At 42.3% G+C, this 21,583-nt stretch overlaps 1 protein-coding gene across 1 annotated transcript in view; it reads right to left on the reverse strand.

The window, feature by feature from the left end:
• SGK3 (serum/glucocorticoid regulated kinase family member 3) overlaps window positions 1-9,379 on the reverse strand; it is a 54,895-nt gene extending 45,516 nt beyond the window's left edge. Inside the window, exon 1 of the mRNA XM_054285259.1 lies at window positions 9,332-9,379. The gene's annotated coding sequence lies outside the window, so the exon portion shown is untranslated. The remainder of the gene's footprint in view (window positions 1-9,331) is intronic.
• Window positions 9,380-21,583: the final 12,204 nt, after the last annotated feature.

Here is a 21,583-nt window from a genome sequence, read left to right on the forward strand (position 1 = left end):
GAGGAAAAAGTGGTTTAGAAACACAGAGAGAAGCTCTGAGGGAAGTCAGGTGACAGGAAGGAAGCTGGGAAAAACAAAGATTAAAAACGAGACTGCCATTTGCAGGGAGAATAATTTCAGAGGTGTGCTACACTTTAATGAGCAATGACTTAGAAGGATGCACCTGAAGTCAAGAGAAAAGACAGGCTCCAGGTACTTGGATCTACTCTGGCTGCAGTTTTTGTTTCAATGTCTTAGCAAATAATGCAGTGCAAGAAAAGCATATCCACAGAGAGGAAGAGAGTTGATGCTGAAGATGCAGCACCACATGACCCATGTTGGCATGGCAGGCTGTGTGTTTTGCTTCAACCCAGTTTTAGCCTGGTCCTGTGCCTCGATCAGTGCTAAGGGCACACTGGAAGAACATCTTCCAATCTTACTTCATCTGAAAAGAATCCAACTCATGTTCCCTAGGATCCCCCAGCAGAGTGAACCACAATGGATGTAATCCAGAAGCTCGCTCCTGAACTGAACTAATAATGTGAGAGAGACTCATCTGAAGCCAAGCCAGAGAAATCCAGGGACCAGCTGTGACATCCATGTGGCAGAGACCAAAGCAGGACACAGCAGCCATAGCAGAGCAGAACAACAGTGCTTTCCTCCACTTTTGCATTTTGCAGCAACAAGCATGACTGGAGTGACAGTGTTCACTCTCTAGACACCAGGCACTGACTGATTTGAGACAACATATTGACGATTTTAACTGACATCTGATGTGACATATGGACATCTCTGGTAGATCTGTAAATACACTGCAACAACTATCACAATATTTTAACTTAGCAACTGCATTTACTTTAAAATAACATTGCTAATAATCTGTCCTATTTTTCTTTCTTTCTTTTCTTTAAATGAGGATCTATGTCTAGGGACTTTCTGACTCATAATTAAAATAGCAAAACCAAAACAAAGGGCCAAGCACCCAAGTCATCAATCTTTTCCAGCTGCCGAGTCATAGAGCAGTAACCAAGACAAAGAATGTTCTAGTTTCTCCTTGCCATTTCCTAATATCAACATATTTTCATTTCATAAACTTTCTTTTCCTAAAGAAGTGTCAAATTGTGCACATGTCTGTGTGTGTCCCCTGTCCCCGTTTAGATTCTGAGCCTCAAGGCCGTCCTCTGTTCCTCATGCTCTGTAGCTTCTGAAATATTCAGCCCCTTCAGATTCCTTCTCAAGGACTGGTTTGTTTCTTACTCTGTGCACATCACAAATCCAACATGGTTCCCTGAATAATTACCCAGGATTTGTCTGAGTGGTTGATGATAAAATTTCTTTCAGGTCATTTCAAGTGACGCTCCTATGTAAAACAGTAAACTGATTTGTGCATGCATTGACAAGTTTGCAGTTTAATTTTTGAGTAAAACCCTGTAAGAGTTATGAGATTCCTCCTTCTGCCTCTATTTCCATTCTTTATAAATAAACCCACATTTTATGTGTAAAACCCCACAAACAATCTCAACTAATATCAACAAATACAATTAAAGCATTTGCAGAGAAATTCAAGATATCTTTTAATACATGAGAGAAGCTACAGAAATCTGGTTTTATTCCCAGATAATTAAACAAGGGGATAAATGGCTGAGGGCGTAAAACATAAGAATATCTGAACTGAGGATCTGAGCCAGCTTGTGTTGCAGACAGGCATTATTTACACATTCTGGTGAAGTACTCCACAGATTTAACATTTTAAGGCAGTTCGTGAATTTCTAATGTCAATTCACATAAAATGTGCTTAAACACCCAGATGCTATGACCAAAACTAAATGAGTAATAAATCTGAAGTTCATCTGAACTGGCGAGGTTAAGTCAAGTTTCTAGTTTAAATTTATATTGCCTTGGATGTGTAAATTAACATCCAAGCAGCAAAATTTACTTTTAATTGGCTTGGACCGTAGATGAACTCTTTCCTTTTTAGTCTGCCTTCTGATTTTAATTGGGTAGAAAGCTACTGTAAATATTTTCTTCTTTCTCACCCCTTCTTCCCAAGGTTTTTCATAAACAAGTGAGGTATTGTTTAGCTGCTGTGCTCTAGACCCCACACACCCCAAAGCAAAACAGAGAAAAAGTATGTGTTCAGATTGCTACAGGGCAGGACTTTATACATTTTTTCATCACATACCAGCAAACAACTTGCCTTCCTCCAAACAAATCGATCAATGCAACTTATAGTGTCTTTTTAGCTTTGCTTCTCATCATCTGTAAGGAGAGAAGAGAAGAGTAGGCTTGGAAACTTGGGCAAAGGAACCTAAACAGATTTGCTCAGCAGTCTCCAAGTCTCTGGTCAACAGCTCTGTGCTGTTCAAAGCCCAAGTACAAGTGCATCACTGTTCTCTCATTTAAATGTAGAATAATTCTAGGATTCATGGCAATGCCAGCTTAAACTTAGCTCTAAAGAAACTCTTTGTTTTCAAATAAATCAGTGCCTGGTTTGAGATAATTCTATAAAGAATCCTATTCATCCACCATGTAACCTATTAGTTAACATGAAAAGAGCACCAAAGAGGCAGCCAACCTCCAAAAAATTGTGAAGAAAAGTGAAGTTAAACCAATCTATCTGGCATATGCCTTTGGAGTTACATATAATGTGTGTGGACACACACACAAGATGTAAAACCTCATTGCAAACAGCACTGTTCATTCTTGATACAAACACTTTACACCAAGACAGCTCAAAATTTTGTAGCACACATTCTCTCACCAGAGCACAGTAATTGTCTGGTTTTCTGTCACTGCTCAAAGTGTCACATCATTTTCAAGGGCCACAACTAAAGGACAGTTTTGGGGTTCCCTGACAGAGAAACTCTGTTTATTATCAGGGCTCTGAAAACAGAAGGATGGCAGGAAAGAATTGTTAGTCCCAAATACTCCAAAGACAACAGATATTCTCTTACCAAAGGCTGATTTGGGAAGATGAAATTTAGAAATTAAAATAATAAAATGCAGCCTTTTCACTAGTCTGAAAAATCTGTGACCCCTTTTAAAGAGCAATTGATGAAAACAAGTTAATTATTTACAAGATATTTACCATGAGTACTGGGAGATTAAATTACCAGCATTACATTTATTGCTAAATGAAACAGGAGTGTCTAGTATTTGAAAAAAAAAAGAAAAAATCAGGAGGCTAATTGGATAATTGGATTCTAGGCTATCAGGATCCACTATGATCCCAAATAACCCCCTTCTGTTTCACTTCTTACCTGTCATAAAACATTGCTATAGAGTCCTTAATGCTACATTCTCTTTTTACTTATCTTTTTATGAAAACATAGCTTTTTTCTTTCTCTCTCCCTGCCCCCCCCCCCCCACTTTAATAAATCCAAGTTGCACCACTGCTATGGCAGCAAGGAAGCAGAAGTCTCCTACTTCTTTGATGCACTTGTCTTTAAGGCATTTGACAGTCTGGGTACTTTTGCCAGGTAGTTTTTATTTCTGAATTGTCCTAAGTTTTCTCAAGTTTTGTAATTTTTGGTAGCATTCCAAACTTGTAGACTTAATGCATCTTTCTTTTCAAAGTATGGTTAAGTCCCATCCAAAGGGAGTACAGGAGTTATTTTCTTCTTTAATTACCTCCTGTCCCTCCTCTATGCTCTTTCCAGCATTAAAGGAAAACACATACCATAAACTGGAAATTCTACCATGGTTGACTAAAAGCATTCATTTTCTGAATGCTCAGTCCTTACTTATTTACTAAATTTAGTATAAAACATATTTTAGGGTTTGATAGTGATTCCAGTTCCTAAATACCTAACACTAGGAATTTACAAACAAACAAACAAAAATCTAAACCTAAAATATTATAATATAAACACACAATAGTTCAGAGTCATGCAGACCAGGTACACTTGCATCCTAATGCATCCAACATTCCTTCACCTAAGTAGGAACTACACAGGGTATGGAAGAGGCCAAAACACAGCCAGTCAAGGGCTGCAGCACATTCTCTAGGTGAGTTGAAGGCAAGTGGATTTGTTTTGTGAAACTTGAGAAGAGGCTTGAGGGGCACCTAACAGCAGCCTCCCAATGCCTTGGAGAAGAAGCCAGACTTGCAGGTGCATTGCATGAGAAGGAAAATCCCCACAAGGATAACTGACCACTAGGACAGGGTGTCCAGGGGGGCTGTGGAGCCTCTGTCTTCGGAGGCTTTCAAAACCCAGGCAAACACAGCCCTGAGCAGCCCTGTCTGAACACTCAGGGTGAGGAGTTAACTCACCACCTGCCAAGGCTCCTTCTAACCAGAGTAACAGCATGATTTAAGATGTTTAGCCATGAGCAGCACTTACCCCTCCCGCTTATCTTCCTAGCTGAATCCAGAACTATCACTGTAATGCAATATTATGTACAATGCCATGGGACAATAATCTTCACAGGTGCCCATTTTCTCACTAAAATATCAATTTGAGCACAGATTAATTATGCAAAGCTCTAAAAGAGCTATCAAGATAGTTACTGAAAAATAGATGTGTGTTTCCAACTCGTGCCTTGTTTTAACAGCAAAGTTACAAGGTTTCAATAATTGGCACACCGTTTGCATATATTCAAATATCAGATTGTGCATCCCCTATTATACTGACAAATAGTTGGGATTTACTTCAGTTGCATGGCTCTTCAAAAAACACTCACATGGGGGTATAACTCCGTGGGGCACAGCAAATCTATTCTGATGCACCTGCTGCATTTGCAACACTGAATCCAGGATGTGAGGCAGAGCTTTCCTTGGTCCAACGTCTGTCCCAAAATACTTTGCAACTAACGATATAGTGAAGATGTTTTCAATAGTTCTGTTTCCTCGGTTATTTCACAACAGTGAGCAGGAGATGGAGAAGTACCATTGAAGGAAAACGAATCCCAAGGGCTGGAAGAGACAGCAGCAGCAAAGCAGCATGATGGTGCCTCACAAGGCAATGGAAACATGTTGGTCCTGCTTCTCTTCAGAGGCAAAGGATCAGAAGTTGGTACCCCTTTGGTTTACTCCCAGAGGAACATAACAGTCTGTAAAGCTGTGCAACTTCTGCACTGGCAGTATTTTGCAATAGTATTTGGCAAGACACTCAGCACTAGCAGCTTGCCAGTTGCCCTCACTGTTTCAAACAAGACTGCCAAGAAGTAAGATGTGACATCTCTTTGAATAAAGGAGCTGGGAAATAAATTTAGACATCAATCTTGCTTGCCCACACTTCCCCAACCCCCAGGTGCTTTCCTGCCCTAAGCCACAGAAAAAGTAGTTGCAAAGCAAAGCATTTCAAATATGAGGGAATAAGGAAGTTCCTGCTCAGGGGATGCTCACAGGGTGTCTGAGAAACTGGAGTGAAAAGATCACATGAAGATACAACCCTACTTCTTCCTTTGCTAAAGAGCAGGGAGAAAGAATCCTAACACAGAACTGGGCAAAGGAATGGAGTTACAGGTCAGGACACCAACACACACATCTGTGGCACAGAACATGATGAAAAACACCACCTAAAAACCTGCATAATATAAAAGTGGCAGAGAGACATTTGTGACAGTGGTGGGCCAGGATGGGGATTCCTGCCCTGGAAATGGGGCTTTCTGGAAGGAAACACTGGACACTTTCCCTACTTCAGCTTGCAGGTTTGAACTTCTAAACTGGGATTACAACCAGCTGTCACCACCCACTCCAGATCTCTGAGCTCTCTGAGATCTCTGTTCTCCTGGGCCCAGTTCTCTCCTAGAGAAATTAGTCAAGTGGTGATCCTCTCTTCAAACACAGAGGATGTCATGGAAATGCTCACCTCTGATAATCATCACCAGCAAGCTACCACCAGATCCCAGCAGGACACACACTGTTGTGACAGAGTCACAGTTCTGCTGCTCCCTTGTGCCAGCCTTGGGCAATCTGCTGCATCTTCCAGCAGCTGGCAACACAAGGAGCCAAGTGTGCCCTTCTGCTCGCCTCCTGCAGCCTCTCCAACAGCTGCAGAGGTGACAGAAGACGTGGATTTGAAGCCCTCAGGCACAGGAGCCCAGGTTTCACCTACCAGAACACAGCCTGCTGCTCAGACAAACCCCAGCAGCAGCAGCTCCCAGGGAAGGCTGAGCACGGGCTCCTCCTTGGGCAGTGCTCCCAAGAGGAAACACACAGCTGCATTTGGAGACACGGCCGATCCATCAGCGCGTGTGTTTACAATTGCCTGCCAGTGCCCTACTTTCTTCATCTCCTCAGGGCTTTGATGCTCAACTACAGCAGCTCTAGATAAGGTGCTTAAGAACTTTCTGCTCAAAGAGGGAGATCCAATATGTTTGAGATACTTTCAGAGTCAGGCAGACACAGTGCTAGGTGGTTTGGAAGACTTTGGGGGAATAGATTCTGTTTGCGAATTAGGAATGCAAGCAGGAACCTGATTAACATATTTTATAATGTTCTTACAGCACGTGGAAGCCCTGCAGTTCTACTTTGGAAAGTGTGTTTACTTTGTAGGACATTTTACCATATGGATACTACTTAAACTAGAACAAAGTGAATCCTTCAATACAAACACTCAAAGAGCTAACTTTAAATAAAAACAACATATTGCTTTACTATGGCTCAGTCTATATAAGTACATACATTATTTACAGTAGTTTCTAGTTCCTTGGTCTACAGAAAAAAAATATTATAGCAGAATAACTCTTCAATGACTTAGGGATGTCCAAAAATGAAGTCACAAAACCAACCACCACTGACTTTCCTTTTGGGAAGTGCACATTCCTTCAAAATAACATTCTTCTTAATGACAACTTAGACAACCAAAACAAAAACATAAAAACATAATTTGGAACTGCAAATATGTGTAATCTGAGCTCTATTTCCATGCAGAAATGCAGGGTATTTGTGTATGAAATGGCTTGTAGCCACGGGACAAAAAGCCCTAGTTACTTGCATGCAAATTATAAAACTGAAACCATCTGGAGAATGATCTGGGATATAGGGAGGACAACCCAGGAGAGAACTGATGTGTGGATGTGGCCGAAGGATCACAGCTTATTAGCAGCTTATCCTGTATGGATAGGAAGGAAAATAGGATTTGACATACCCTCTTATACAGTGATGATTAACATGAACCTGCAATTAGCATGCATGGCATTTGAGACTGACAGATGATTTCCATCATAAACCCTAGATCCCAAGAGATACAAGAGATGCTTTGCATCTAGTTTCATTTGCTAATACCTGGGTCATTTTATTTAATATACTTTATTTTTGGCCCTCAGCATACCCTACTGAAATATTTTGTTGCTGGGTCAAGTCAGCTTTGGAGGCTTGCAGCTACTCCAGCTAGCTAGGTTGAAGCAACTCTGCATATTAAAAACCACCCATCACTATTTTAAACACATGCCATTACAGTGAAATTATCCACCTACTTGTGGATTGACTTTAAACAAGTCAAAAAATGAACAGAGTAGTGGTTTTAAAGTGCTCATATCTTAAAACTTGAACTATTAGCTCCCTGCAATACATTATTTTATAAGCAGAGTGGACAAGGAACCATCCAACTACTGTACCCCCATGAGTCTTTTGAAGATTTCTGTTCAATGAGACTTGAACATCATTTGTCAGGCTTCTTAGAAAGATACCTGTCCCTGGAGAATGAGAATGCACACACTGATCATAAAAACAAACAACTCTATGGGTTGTTGATTATCAAGATCCCCTAAGAACAACACAACCAATGAATTACATATCTTGCAGCACTCTGGATGCAGCCCATGTATTCACCAGTCTGCATAACTTTCCCTCAGGAAATGTTTAATCCTCTTTGAAAATTACAATAGATACTGAATTTATTAGATTAGCATTAAAGAAATTAAATGCAAGGGCTGTCAAGATCTATTTTGAGTGGCCAGTATAAATGTCAATGCTATTTCAAAGCTTAGAGTTCATAATAAAGAGGCTGCAGCACTTACAGGAGAGAATACAGAGATCACTAACTGGTTTTTGCTGCCAACTAGTGCATAGTTGAAAGCTCTTCTGCTCTTCATACAATCTCAAAAATTAAGGGAAAGAGCCTGACAGAATTCAGATTTAAAAAGAAAAGCTTTGCAGGAGCATGTAAGTCTCAGCAAGGGGAAGCTGAGGAGCTCTGACCAATGCTCACAAAAGCACTGAGGCAGACATCCTGCAAGTTACAAAATCATGCAAGGGAATATTACTGGATACTCCTTCAAGCTCGACCACTTCTCTCCTTAATTCAAATCCCTCAAGTCTGAGTCAGAATTTTACCTTCCCATAAAACATCTATGCAGGGAGCACCAATACTTTGCAACTACTGCACAGGAGGAGGAAGCATTATTTTAATTCTCTCCCTGCCTCCAACCTCTTCTCATGCTGAAGGTGTTTAAGTGAGTAAAGAGACAATTCCAGCCCTTGCCTCTCTGGCACGGAGACCACCAGACAGAGGGACTGCAGACCCAAACCGCGTTCACAGCTCTGCCTCTGCAAGGCACAAAGCTAAGCTAACCAGGGTCTCCTCATCCTGCTGGGACAGAGGCAAAGGACTCTGGAAAAGGACTCTTTCACCTGCTCTAAATGTAAACGCCAAGCCATTCTTCACCTCTTAAATGTCTGATTCCAGCACAGCTTTACTGTCCTTATGGAGTTAAGAAGCGGAACTGAAATGGAGTTTGGTGGTGTCCACAGTTGCAACCCAGAAAGCAAACCCTCCCACACCGAGCCAGCCATGCAAAATAAAGCATAGTGTGTAAAACTCCATATACACGCAGTAAAAACATTAGGGCAAGAGTACTAGCAGGAGCCAGTAACACTGCTGCAGAAGGGTGGGAATTAAAAAAAAAAAAAAAAAAAGAGAGAGAGAGGAGAATATGAAACACTAAATGACTTTAAAACTTCTTTGCAAACACAATACCTAAAATTACAGCGGCGGGGGAGGGGGGAGCAGAAGTTTCTGCATGTTTGTTTGTTTACTCGCCTGCGAGCACTTTGCCCCCTGTCCGCGAGCGGATCCCGGAGCCGCCCGCCCACGCCGAGCGCCGCTTTCCTGCGGGGGCGCCTCCAGCCCCGGCCCCTCCGCAGGACCCGGCCAGGGCCGCGCCGAGCGCTGCCCGGGACCGCCGGCCGTGTGGGGCGGTTCGGGTGCAACAAAAGGGAAGCGAAACGTCCCCGAGTCCCGTGCCCCCGGCGAGTTGAGTCCCGTGCCCCTAGCTGAGTCCCGTGTACCCGGCTGAGTCGAGTCCCGTGTCCCCGCGGCCGCGGAACCTCCGCGGCTCCGGACGGGCTCCCTCTACCCCGGCCGTGGCGGGGGCACGGAGCCCCGGACGGCTGCACACCGCGTACCTGCCTCCCTCCGACCCTCCGTCCCTCCGCCGGCCGGGGCGGGCCGGGGATGTCTGTCTGTCTGTCCGTCCGTCCCTCCGTCCGCTTGTCCACCCGCTGGAGTTGCCGCTTCCTCCTCCCTGCCGCGTCAGCCGCGCTCCTCCCGCCGCGGCCGCGGGATGACGGGCTCTCCTCACGGGGCTGCGCCCACCCTGGGGCGGCCACGGGCCACCGCCGCTCCCCACCGGCGCAGGCGGGACCGCTGCCGCTGTCGGTGTCGCTGTCGGTGCCGCCCCCGCCGCCGGCCCGCCCCGAGCAGCGCCCCCCGGGCGGCGGCGGCGGCTGCGGGGTCAGGCGGGGACGCGCAGCCGGCCCCGCTCCCGGCCGGGGCCCCGCGGCTGCCGCTGCCCGAGGGACCGCAGGGCCTGCGGCTGCCGGCTAGCGCGGGACGTGCGATCCAGGCACGGATTACCGCGATCCTCCCCCTAAACCGGGAGCTAATCCCGGGCGATGCCGTCCTCCCCACAGGCGGCACCCAGCGGGCTCCAGGAGCCGACGGTGCTGCCAGGCCGCCGGCAGGGACTGTGCCCATCGGGACATACACGGAGCCTGCCCAGCGCCGGGCCGCTCCGTCCGCTGCAGAGCTCTCACACCCTGGCACAGAAAGAAGCGATGGTTTTAGATGCCGATATTTTATCCACCTGGGCGCTAAAACTAGATCAATCGGGCTGGATGGAGGAGAAGGACACAGGAGACATCAGCTAGGGCACAGAAGCATCCTCCCACTCTGTTCTGTAGGCATTATTTTGCCTTTTTTCTCAATAATCACCTTGTGCTCGTTTCTCACAGCAGGATGTGGTAAAAATAGTTATAAGTTTGTCTCAAGCAACATCTTTTATCTCTCTTTTGGCTGCTTCTCTATACTTCCTGGCACACTTTCTTTTCCACAAGTTACCACAGAATGCATCACAGTAAAACTCACCTCACCCTTAATTTGTGCAATCCAGCCTCAAAACACTTCTGTCAGATTCATGGCCCTGGGTATGGCCAACTGAGGTCCCTACATGGCACACCTTAGGAGATGGCACCAGCTTGGACACTTCACAAAATTATGAGAATTTCCAGGAAGGCCTCAGTGAGAGGGTGTGAGATGAGGGAGATTTTTCCAAGCACAACCAGGCCACCAGTGAATTCTTTTGAGTGGTAGTAAGAGAAAGGAAAGAGACTACTGAGGACAGCAACAGCTCTTGCATCTTGAGATGCTGGAAAGACAGAGACTATAGTATGGACAAAAGTGAATCCCAGAGAATGAACTTAATGTGATGGTCTGGTATAGTTAATCTGTTGTAGTACATCCTGAAAGAATGACCCCTAAATTACAATGTCCCTTCAGTACAGTTTGGATAGTTCCTTCTCTCCCAGCTTTCAATGAAGCCAAAGAGTGAGATGAAAAAGTACACCTAAAAGACACATCTTTGAGGAAAGGTAGGTATAAGCAGTTCTTGCCAAGATGGTCATGTTTTCATGCAAACTTCCTCTCTTCATCCAGGTATTTTGCTACCATGTTTTAGTGGGAATACTGTTTTAACCCATCATTATGCCCAGTCACCTGACTACACCTAAAATTCATTGCATCCCAAGGGTAGTGGTCAACGGTTCAACCTCCAGGTGAAGATTGGTGGCAAATGATGTACAAGTGGGGGATGAATGATGGAGAGCAGACCTGTGGAGAAGGACTTGGTGTGGATGAAAAGCTGGATGTGACCCAGCAATATGTGCTTGTGGTTCAGAAAGCTGACTGTATCCTGGGCTGCATCAAAAGCATCAGGGCCAGCAGATTGAGGGAGGGAATTCTGCCCACTTCTTTGCTGTGATGAGATCCCGCCCACAGTGCTGCACCCAGCTCTGGGGTCCCCAATACAGGAAAGGCATGGACCTGTTGCAACAAGTCTTTGTCCAGACAAAGGAAGTCCTTAAATATGCTCAGAGGGCTGGAGCACTTCTCCTGTGAAGACAGGCTGAGAGATGGGGTTCTTATAGGAAGGTTGTTGACCTTATAGCACCTTCCACTCCCCAAAGGAGAGCTACAAGGGAGCTGTAGAGAGTACTTTTTACAAGGGCAGGAAGTGATAGGACAGGGGATAATGGCTTTAAACTGACAGAGGCTGGGTTTAGATTAGATATAAGGAAGAGAAATTTTACAATGCAGTGGTGAAACACTGGAACAGGCTGCCTGTGTGTGAGTGGTAGATTCCCCATCAGTAGAAACATTCAAGTTCAAGTTGGATGGGGCTTTAAGCAATCTATTTGAGCTGAACATGTCCCTGCTTATTGCAGGCAGTTTGGACTAGATGGCCCTTAGAGGTCTCTTCCAACCTGAATTATTCCATGATTCTGTGTTTCTGTGAACATCCAACCTTATGTTTCTCACAAGGCTTGCACACATTTAATATTAAGCACATGTGGGTGTCCTTGATCCATCTTGCATGTGTAATTATTTAGAATACAGTCACACAGAAAAATATTTTAAGGACAACTTCCAAAAAGCAAATCTCCAGACAAAAAGATTATGCAGTTTGACCCATTCAAGAGACCCACCCCTGTTATGCAGAAGTAATGCTAAAAAGTGATGAGTGATTCTAGCTGTATCATTACTCTGGAGAAGGGGTTTGATTAACAAAACTGAACATTTCCTGTAAGGCCTAGATTTTCAGGAATTAATCTGTCAGTATCAGAACCCTATTTCTGCATTGGATTAAATTAGCAGTGACAGGACTGAATAATAGATGTAACCATTCCCTCCTTCCCCTTGACTCCTGAAGAATCTGAATGAGGAAAAAGTCTTGAAAGATCTTCTCCCATATCAGGACAAAACCAAGAACAAAAAATGATCTTTCCCCTCCGTAAGAAGGAAAAATCTATTCCACCCCAAAGTAGCTTACAACCTGATGTATCATCTCAACATATTTGAGCTTCTTAAACCCTTAATAAAATGCCTACAGAATTCCTATTTCCAAAGCTCTAACCGGGCACACTTGTATTGTTTATTCCTTACCAGAAATTAAAAATTTTAAAAACCATCCATCTTGAGTGAAATCCACTTCTGTTAACTAACAATAACAAGAAACTATTTCTAGAGTTTTCCTGGCACTTAAAAGAACACAGAGATGGCACAGAGGAACACAAAAGGTCAGCTGTAAATAGAATATTTTATCGGTTGAGGAGTCTGAAGTGCTAGAAGTCTCTTCTAGTCCTTTTTGTGTGCGTGTGTGTGTAAAAACACTACAAATAATTCTTTGGCCTGATATAATTCATTTTTTCCTGCTTCACATACTTTGACACAAACTAGGCACCTGGGGAAAGACATGGTCCCCTTGCAAGTGATGGGTTGCCATGCTGACAGCCTGGGGAAAAGTTTCCAGTCGAGACCACAATGAGCAGATGCAGCCGTGGTGGTGGAGTTCCTGAGCAACTGCGAGTTCATGCTCTTTCCAAGTTTATTTCTCTCCACCAGACACTTTTCTGTCACTAGTCAGGCTATTACACTCCTGTAGAGACACAGCAGAAAACTCAAATATCAAAGAGAAAATTAACCATCTCTATTTCAATGTAAGCAGAGTTCACATATAGTAAAAGCCTCCTTAAAAAAAGGAAACAAAAGAAAAAGTGACTTGCTACTACAACCAGCCTTTACTTCCATCTTAGTTTTCCTATAAAAGTGGCTTTTTCCTCCTGCTCTGGTATTCCACTGTGAGGACACAAGTACACCCTCAAGGTCCCTAATGCCATGTCCTCTCTACTAGGAAGCACTAAACATAGACAATCTTTAAAAGATCAGTCTCAGGCCGGCTGCTGAGCAAACGAAGCTAATAGAGGTGCCTCATTTGTTTCCTCATGTCTGCTCCATTGTTTGTTTTCTTCTCTTATGCATATCCTTCCAGACAGCTTGATTTGTTTAACTACACTCAGGTCAATGTCTGAATAGCACACCTAAGAGCAGCACCAATACAGAAAGAGAAAACAGTGGAAAAACAGATTGCAATGATGACATTCTGCTTTTAAAGCATAACAAAACTCCTGTCAATGTCAGCAGTCTGGTGCACAGACTGAGGTCAGAATAAACCCTTTGTGTAGTTGTGGATGTGATGCATTATCATCTTACTATAAGAGGCCAAACAAAGGGGAGAAACATCTTTTGTGAGGTCACCAGGACTTCTGCCTTCTTGCTGTACTTTCTTTCATTTTCCTTCTTACTTCAGCTATTTGCATGTCTCCACCTTTCATCCCTTTGCACTTCTTTCCCCATAGCAACTCTGCCTTCATACACCCTGCTGCCGCCTCCTCCCACATGAAGAAGCCACGTAATAGCACGGGCTGAACTTCAGAGGGGAATTGCAAAGACAAATGGTTGTTAAATGATGTAGACTTGTAGCAAGTTCTCTAGCACTATGGGCTATGAGCCAAAGTAGGGATGAAAGAAACAGAGACTGACTAAGGGCAAGTGGAATTAAAGAAGTTTAAAAAGTTTGGAAGTAGAGAGCAGAGTTAAATAAGGTGACCTTTTACCTTGGCTTTCTGTTCAGCAGACCTGACAGTACATGCTCAGGCTGGGTAGATCCCCCACAGCCACATACTAACCAGGCAATAAATCAATGATTACGTATCACGAGAAGGGCTTGTTGTGACATGGATTCATCTGCCCCTGAATCCATGCTCATGAACAGGCGCCTATCTTCAGGCTTGTAAATTCCCATCTTTTCAGAGCAAGTTTCTGAGGGAATTATAAAGTTCATCTTCAGGAGGCTAGCTAACAATTCATATTTCTAATTAGCTTAAAGATTTACAAGGTATAGTGCAGAAAATGCCTTTCCTGCAATAAGGTAGTATAACACATTTTATTGAAAATTTGAAACATGGACAACAGCAATTAAGATGAAAGTTTAACACAAATGTCAAATAAAAAGAAACTTAAATGCTTTATGGAGTTCCAAGAACTTAGTTACCAAATCACATCTGGGGATCTCTCATTGAGCCTTCAAGGAAAATCATCTTCTCCCAAGCACTGCCATTAGGCTTTCACATCAACACCCAAGTCACAACAGGTACAGAGGAGCAGAGTGACTCTTCTCATAGCCACCACTTTAGGTTGGTTATGTTTCCTCCACTGTTGCACGCTTTGAGTTTCATACTTTAGTTTGTACTTGTCAGTGCCGTGAGTAAATCTAGATTGGATTTTTGCAGAATTTTGCAGAATATCTGTTCATGGACAGATGTTCAGATGAGTGTAAACAGAGACATGTTTCCTAGTCTTAGTTGTTCTTAATGGTCATTTGCTGTTTGATCCTGAGACATGATGAACATCGGTGCAAGATGTTGCCAAGTTTGTGGGTGATATTTCAGGACATGCAAGCACTGTTGCTTTTCCCCTAACTAGGGGCATCTTTCAAGTGAGTAAGTGCAGTTCTTTCCCTGGAATGGGGAGAGGTGTGCAATTAAGCTTCATATCCTCTGTCTAGGTAGGTAGTAATCACACTTTATTTTCTTTCCCTTCTTCCAAAACCAAAATTTGTTATTCCTCAATCATCTCCTCTTACTCAACTGTTGTGACATATTGCGTTGCTATTTCATACTTTAGTGTGATCTCTGTGAAGTTCAAAGTCAGTTAGACCAGAAGGTTAGCTGCCCTTCAGCTTTTGTTGTTGGATGCACTGTAACACCCATCCCATGCACACCACAATCCTGTTAAATTTTTGCATGCAGAGCAGAGCAAGTTTTTTGCATTCAGGATCCCTGCTGCTGTGAACTGTTTATCATATGAAACATCAGTGATGTTGGCCACAGCATCTAAGAGTCAACCTCCGCAAGCACAATTAGCCAAAATAATGGAAGACAGCATATTTTTCAAGTCTGTGAAAAACTCTTGAAAATTATTTTTAAATTTAAATTAGTTTTTAAATTTGAAACTATTTATTTTAAATATATTAAATAACAATTCTTAAACATCCAGACAAGAATTATAAGCTATTTCTCTACAAAAAGATACAAGAAGAAAGGACAGTATGGTATGTATTGCAAAGGTGAAACATAATTGTTATATCAAGATCCCTCCAAATAGAAATCTAAATAATACAGCAACAAAAAACATGAGAGGACATATAATCATCTTACCCAATAAAAAATGTAAAAATTAAGCAGATGATTAATTAGAGACCCTAAGTCTACTTTTGCTTCTTAACACAGTTGTATAAAAGGGAATTGGGATTAAATCTTAATGGTATAGGGGGGAAACAACTGTCATGTGATATAACAATGTAAGTTTCCGAGAAGATGAAATTGAATTAACTTACCAAAGTTTCAGTTCAAGAAAATATCCTGCTTAGAAAACAAACTCATTTAATGAAATGTTTTTTTTTTGTTTCTTCTCCTTTTTCCTTTCTGTCCTTGCTGTGGTTGCCCTTTTGGGGAACATGAAAACCCCCTGTCTCATGTGTTTCCCATGAGTTATAAGGAAGTAGCAACAATGAGTCAATAGCTTTCACAGATGCAAAATCTCAAAACCTACCACAAATTCATGGAGGTGTTCCTATGTGTATAGGAATTAGGGTCTAAAACCTTTAAAAGAAGAGAATAAGCCCTTTGAGTGGGCAAGATTACAAGACTCTAAGGGAGCTGTAATCCATCTCCAAGTGATGTGCAAGGGTTACTAAAGTTTCTATATGTGAATTCTTTTATATATGTGTCAGCTGGAAGTGTTGTTACTTAATGCTTATTCATCATTAACAGGCAGTCTTTCCAGCTCTGCTGATAGCAAGAGTACAACTTAAAAATGGAATAAAATGTTTGTTTTCCTTCGGTTTTGTTGTTCTGCTTTCTTATCTTTACTGTCTTCTGTTCTATGAACTTTTCTGCCCTGTAATGCAATTCAAATGCAACCAGACTAAGGAAATGGATGACATCTCTACCGTAGGGCAAAATCAGAAAGAACTGAAGTAACTAATTTTTTATTTTTATTTTTTTTAAATCTTGCATACAGACATAAGCATAGTGAAATTTAGTGGGCATACAATGAAAGGGTAGTTGAACTGTGCAAGTGAGTAAGAGATATCTGCAATACTCTGGGGTCTTCAGTGTGCTGTAACTCTAGTCTAAAAGCATCCATTTTGTAATCAACTTTTGCAGAACTCCAGCAGGGAGGACCCAGCAAGTGTCCCTGGTGTTCTGACCAACAGTCCATGGATCTGCTGTCAGTAGAGCATATTTCAAACACCAGTAGCTTTCTGCATCTGAGGTAGCTTATTTGTTGGTGGGAACTGCTGGAAGTTTATGAGAAATGCTTTGGCATACAACAGGAGATGGCTGCTTACAAAAAGTCTGTTTGGAAAGAGTCTGGAGTCTAGGGAGTGACTGAGGCACAAGAATTAAAGCAGGGATTAGATAAACCTAAATCAATATTAAACCAGTGGTAAAATTGGTTCTCCACTTGAGAGAATTTTCAGATCCTATCTGTTTCTAAAGATCTATTTGTCTTTTCTACACCTAGACTTGAGAGACAATGTTTTGGGTGCAGTTACATAATCCTCTACTTTCTTCTCTATCTTATTCTGGCAACTGTAGTAAATTTACCTGCGGAAGGCCTTCTTTGAGGGGTCGGGTATTGTGCAGCAAGGAAGAGGGATTGTTGGGATTCCCTTTCTGAGGAGCTGATGTTTCCCACTTTGCCAGACAGCTTAGGTGTCCCCCTGTATCAGAGGTTCCACATGCATTTCTTTCTTCCCACACTACAGAGAGCAGCCAGTGAAGTTCTTTGTAAGAGCCAAGTTGGGAATAATGCTCTTGGAGGGGTAACAGTTTCAGTCAAATATTCTTCTGTAGGTTACTATAGCACTAGCTAAATCTTTCAGTTCTGCTAACCCTTATATCAGAAGGTAATCCCTCAGTCACTTTCTCAAACCATCATTTTGCTTTTTTTCTGCTTTTCAATGTAACGTGGTTTTGTTTGTCTTCATCAAGGGCAGTCCCCAAAATTTCACCTTGAGTGCTGGGCTGGCTGCTTCTAGTGTAAACAGGAGGTGAAAAAAGATTATCCATCAGAGGAGTGGATTTATCAATCATATTCACGAACAGAAAGCTAGGAAAGGGTTGTGAGTAGAGCAGACTATTTTTCATGAAGCCATATTATCTCTAGCATATTTTTCTGATTTTCTCTATGTCTGTATCATAACTCTTTACTGAGATCTTGACTCACAGTTTGTGTGTCACCTGCCTCAGTTACCTTGCTCTTGCTTGCTCACATGACAACATCCATTCTTTCTCTCAATCTTATTTTTTCTAGATCATGATTATTTTATTGTTGATTTAGCTTAGACCTTTCCCTGTTGGTTCTCATGTTTCTTGAAATGAGGTACTAACACACACTGTGCTTGCTGCAAGTTGCCATGTTGATCCTTTTGTATCCCTGTGACACTCATTCACTGAATCCTTTAAAAGGCTTTGCTTTTTCATAAAAATATGACGTGGCTGATTCACAACCAGTTTGTGATTCACTGCATGCCCTGATCCTTTCTGAAAAATGTTTCCAATAAATGTACTCCTTTTTCCTGTGATTATAAGTAAGAATAAAATATTATATATGCTGATTTCCAATCTTATTTATTTCACTAACTTGTCAAGAAAATTTTAAACTATACATTTCTCCCTCAAATTGCTTGCAACTCTTTCCAGCTTGGTGTTTCCCACAAGTTTGATAAGTATAATCTTGCATGTAATTAATGGACAGACTGAGGACAGATGCCTGCATAACCTCATTTTGCTATGGTTTTACAGTTTGGTAGTGACCAGCTGCTCTGCATATGCTGTGGTTACGTAAGTTTGCTATAATCATGGCTTTTCTATCTAGCACAGCAGTATCGGATCAGTATGTTTTCTGCCAGCTGGATTGTAAACTGCAATGTGAGAGGATACAAAAACTCACGAATGCCAAGGTCAGACAGCTATCGCTTCTTCTCCTGTATGTGCTCTGCCCTCACTGAGAGAAAATAGGTGACCATATTGGGCTGGCATTGCCAAACATTCCCAACAGAAATAATACACTTGCAGTGTTCTCCTTATATCCCCTTTATTACATCTTTCTGCTTTGGCATAATTGGATTTTTTTTTTCCCCCATCCTGCTTTCTATTTGGTAATTTTATTTAATGGACATTTTTGCCATGTGGCTTTTGGTGGTTTTTTTGTGTTTTGGAGTCAAGGTCATTGTTCAACTGAAGTGATTTTTCTTCACTTTGCTGCTCCTTGGATCGAGATGGCTTGGGCACATGTAACCTCAGATTTTTTTCTGAATGATTTTTGATTTTTACTTCCTTCACATTCAATATTATCTAGAAATGTGGACAGTTCCAAAGATGCTATATCGAAGTTGTCTTTCTATCACTCTCTTGTTATTTCATCAACTTGTGCAACTTGTTTGACACTTTATTTTACTCATCTAGATTCGCCCTGATTTAAATCTAGGAAGCCTTCCCCATAGGATGCCTGACATACTCTATTTCGACAGAATCTCTCTCCAACTTTCTACCTGTGAATGAGCTTTCTCTTGCTCTTAATCTGAGTAGTGAGCTTGCCCTTAGTATGATTTTATTTGAAAAACCTCTCCTTAAAATTTTATCCCCTGAATCATCCTTATGCAGTGCTCTACAGTAAAGTCGTACCACAAGGAGGATCTTTCCTCTGCGGTTACTTGATCCACTCGCCTGAAGAGTTCCGGACCTCAGAACAGGCACTCTCGTTCTCAATGTGCAAATCACGGTGTCCTGTCATTCTCCAGCACAAAATGTTCTTCGAGACCTGTCCCGTTCTCAGCTGTTTTTGATGGCCTGGAAAGGCTCGAGATGGCCTTGGGATAGCCCGCGCTCCAAAGGACGAAAAGAGTCTTCAAGTTTTTCTCGGTCTTCAGTGTTTATTAGTTTTTATCTACAAGATTTTCTCTCGGCCCGACGGAGGTCCGCACAGCACGTCAGCCATGGACACACTCACTACCTTCGGGGCGGTCACTTATCTTTATACCCAAAACTACGTATAAGATATTTACCTATTTTCTCCAATGCTTTTCACCCTTATTGACAAGTGCACTTTTAGTAAGAACCAATCCCAAAGTGCCACCACCACCACAGAAGATGGAGGCCAAGAAGAAGAAGAAGAAGAAGAAGAAGAAGAAGAGGACACGCCCCAATTCCTCCATCTTACTTCTCTAGACCCCCCTGTAACGAAATTCTAAAACCTGTGTTTGACTCTATAATTAACCTATCCCTTCACCACTTATCCCAGTGTGATCCTCCCATCCTCATACAGGTGTCGTCTCCTGTGCAGGATCAAAGTCCAGCCACCAGACACTTCTGGCAACATTCCAGGACCTCCGAGCCCCCCAAGGGTTATCTCGGTGTCTCTGCACATCAGGGCTGATGTGCTGAGATCCCACAGAGACCAGCACCTGTCTTGTGAACCACCACGTTTGCTATGCAAATGATTTATCAGTGCGTAAGCAAAGCCCCACCTGCTTGTTTGCTGCGGTGGAGCAAACAAGGATGCTCACGTAGGATGCTCAGCAGCCGGACCCGCTGCTTTTCGTTATTTGGTTGGTCAGAAAAAAGCAGCAGAGTGACAAAGCAGCGGTGCCTTACAGCACTGATGTCTGATCCGTGCAGCGGCGCTTGCCGGGATGATGGGAAGGTTCCCTCGGTGAGCTGCTGCTGACACCTACTGCCAGCGCCGAACCAGCACAGCAGCGCCGGGGGAGGCACCGAACCCACAGACAGCGGGATTCTGGCATGGAGCTTTGGCTTCGGACTGCCAGTGATGTATGGGAAAAGGTTAAAGCCACCCATAGTTTCATGGAAATAAGTTATATAGACCAGAAATGGTAAAGTCCCCAAGAGCAATATGGTGGGATTTTTGTTTTGGTTTGCGGTATTTTGTTTGCTTGGTTTGGTTTTTGTTTTTGTTTGGTTTGGTTTTTTGTTTTTCTTTGGGTTTTTGTTGTCTTTTGTTCTTTTTTTTGTTTTGTTTTGTTTGTTTTTTGTTTGTTCTTTTCTGATAAAATTAGTGAAGGACAAGAGATAATTGAAAGTCACTTTATGCATTTTCCATTATAGAAGCCAATGACTTTATAACAGGAAAATACTTCTCAAAGATAAAACCCCTTTTTTTAACTTTTTTTTAAAATAAATGGTACATCTTCATTGTTACTGTCAGTGGTTTTACATCAGATGCAAGAAAAAGCTGTTCTTCGAAGAAATTCCTGCCCAGTAGTAGGCATCTGCTTCTTTAGTTTTACAAACCTCCTTTTCACTTATTTCAAGACTTAGAAATCACATCCAAGACAAGGAAGTGTAGTAGAGGATGCCACTTACTGGAAGGTTATTAGTTAACTTCAATGAATTAATGAACACAAGAGCTGTAGTTTAGACCTTTATAGGTATATAAAGGACCAAGAACCTTCTGAGATCAGAAAACTAGAAACTATTAGAACATTCGGCTACTGGTGGTAAGACTGTGTGTGTTGGAAGGTGGGGTATTATGCTCAGCTCAGTTGCCAAAGAACAGGGCAGAAAACCAGTTGGAAGGGTTCATCTGGTTTCAATTTGAAGTGTTATAATATCTAGTTTAAAAACCCTCAGGAGAAAATTTAGGGATAGAGTGGTTTTGTTTTTCTTTTTTTTTCCAGCTTGCTGATCCACTCCTGCCATTTTTTATTTGTGTATCAGGTTCTCTCTTCTGTCCTCAACTCTGAAAAACACAGGCTCTCAGCCTGTTAAATACTTGCAAACTTGAAGCATAATCACAAGCCAGGTGTCACTGCCATATGCTCTCTGTAAGAAGCATTTGATGTCTTTGTCCCCCATTTATATCCTTGACTTGGCAATTCTGTACTGGAAATGCTGCTCATTCTTTAAACTGAGTATTTGCAGAGAGAATCTCACTTAGAACCAGACAGTTAATTGGGATGCTTAAATACATGGGATTGTTATACACATTTAAGTAAACCTTTAACAGCTGATGAGGTCAGTGACTGCATGCACTGTGAACATACAAATCAATAGGGCAGTGAGTGTGTTAGGTGCTCAACCTATTTTATTTTGAGGCATTTATCTTTTAGTGTAATGGGATTGTACCATTCGTTCAATTTGTATTTGACAGAGCATTACGGAAAGCAGATAAACATTCACAGTAATTGCCATTGAGGCTTCCATATAATCAGGTTATACATCTAAGCTAATAAC

Source organism: Melozone crissalis, unplaced genomic scaffold (genome assembly GCF_028551555.1).
Source record: "Melozone crissalis strain CALT ecotype California unplaced genomic scaffold, PUWL_Pcris_2 ptg000042l_1, whole genome shotgun sequence".
NCBI classification, from domain to species: domain Eukaryota; kingdom Metazoa; phylum Chordata; class Aves; order Passeriformes; family Passerellidae; genus Melozone; species Melozone crissalis.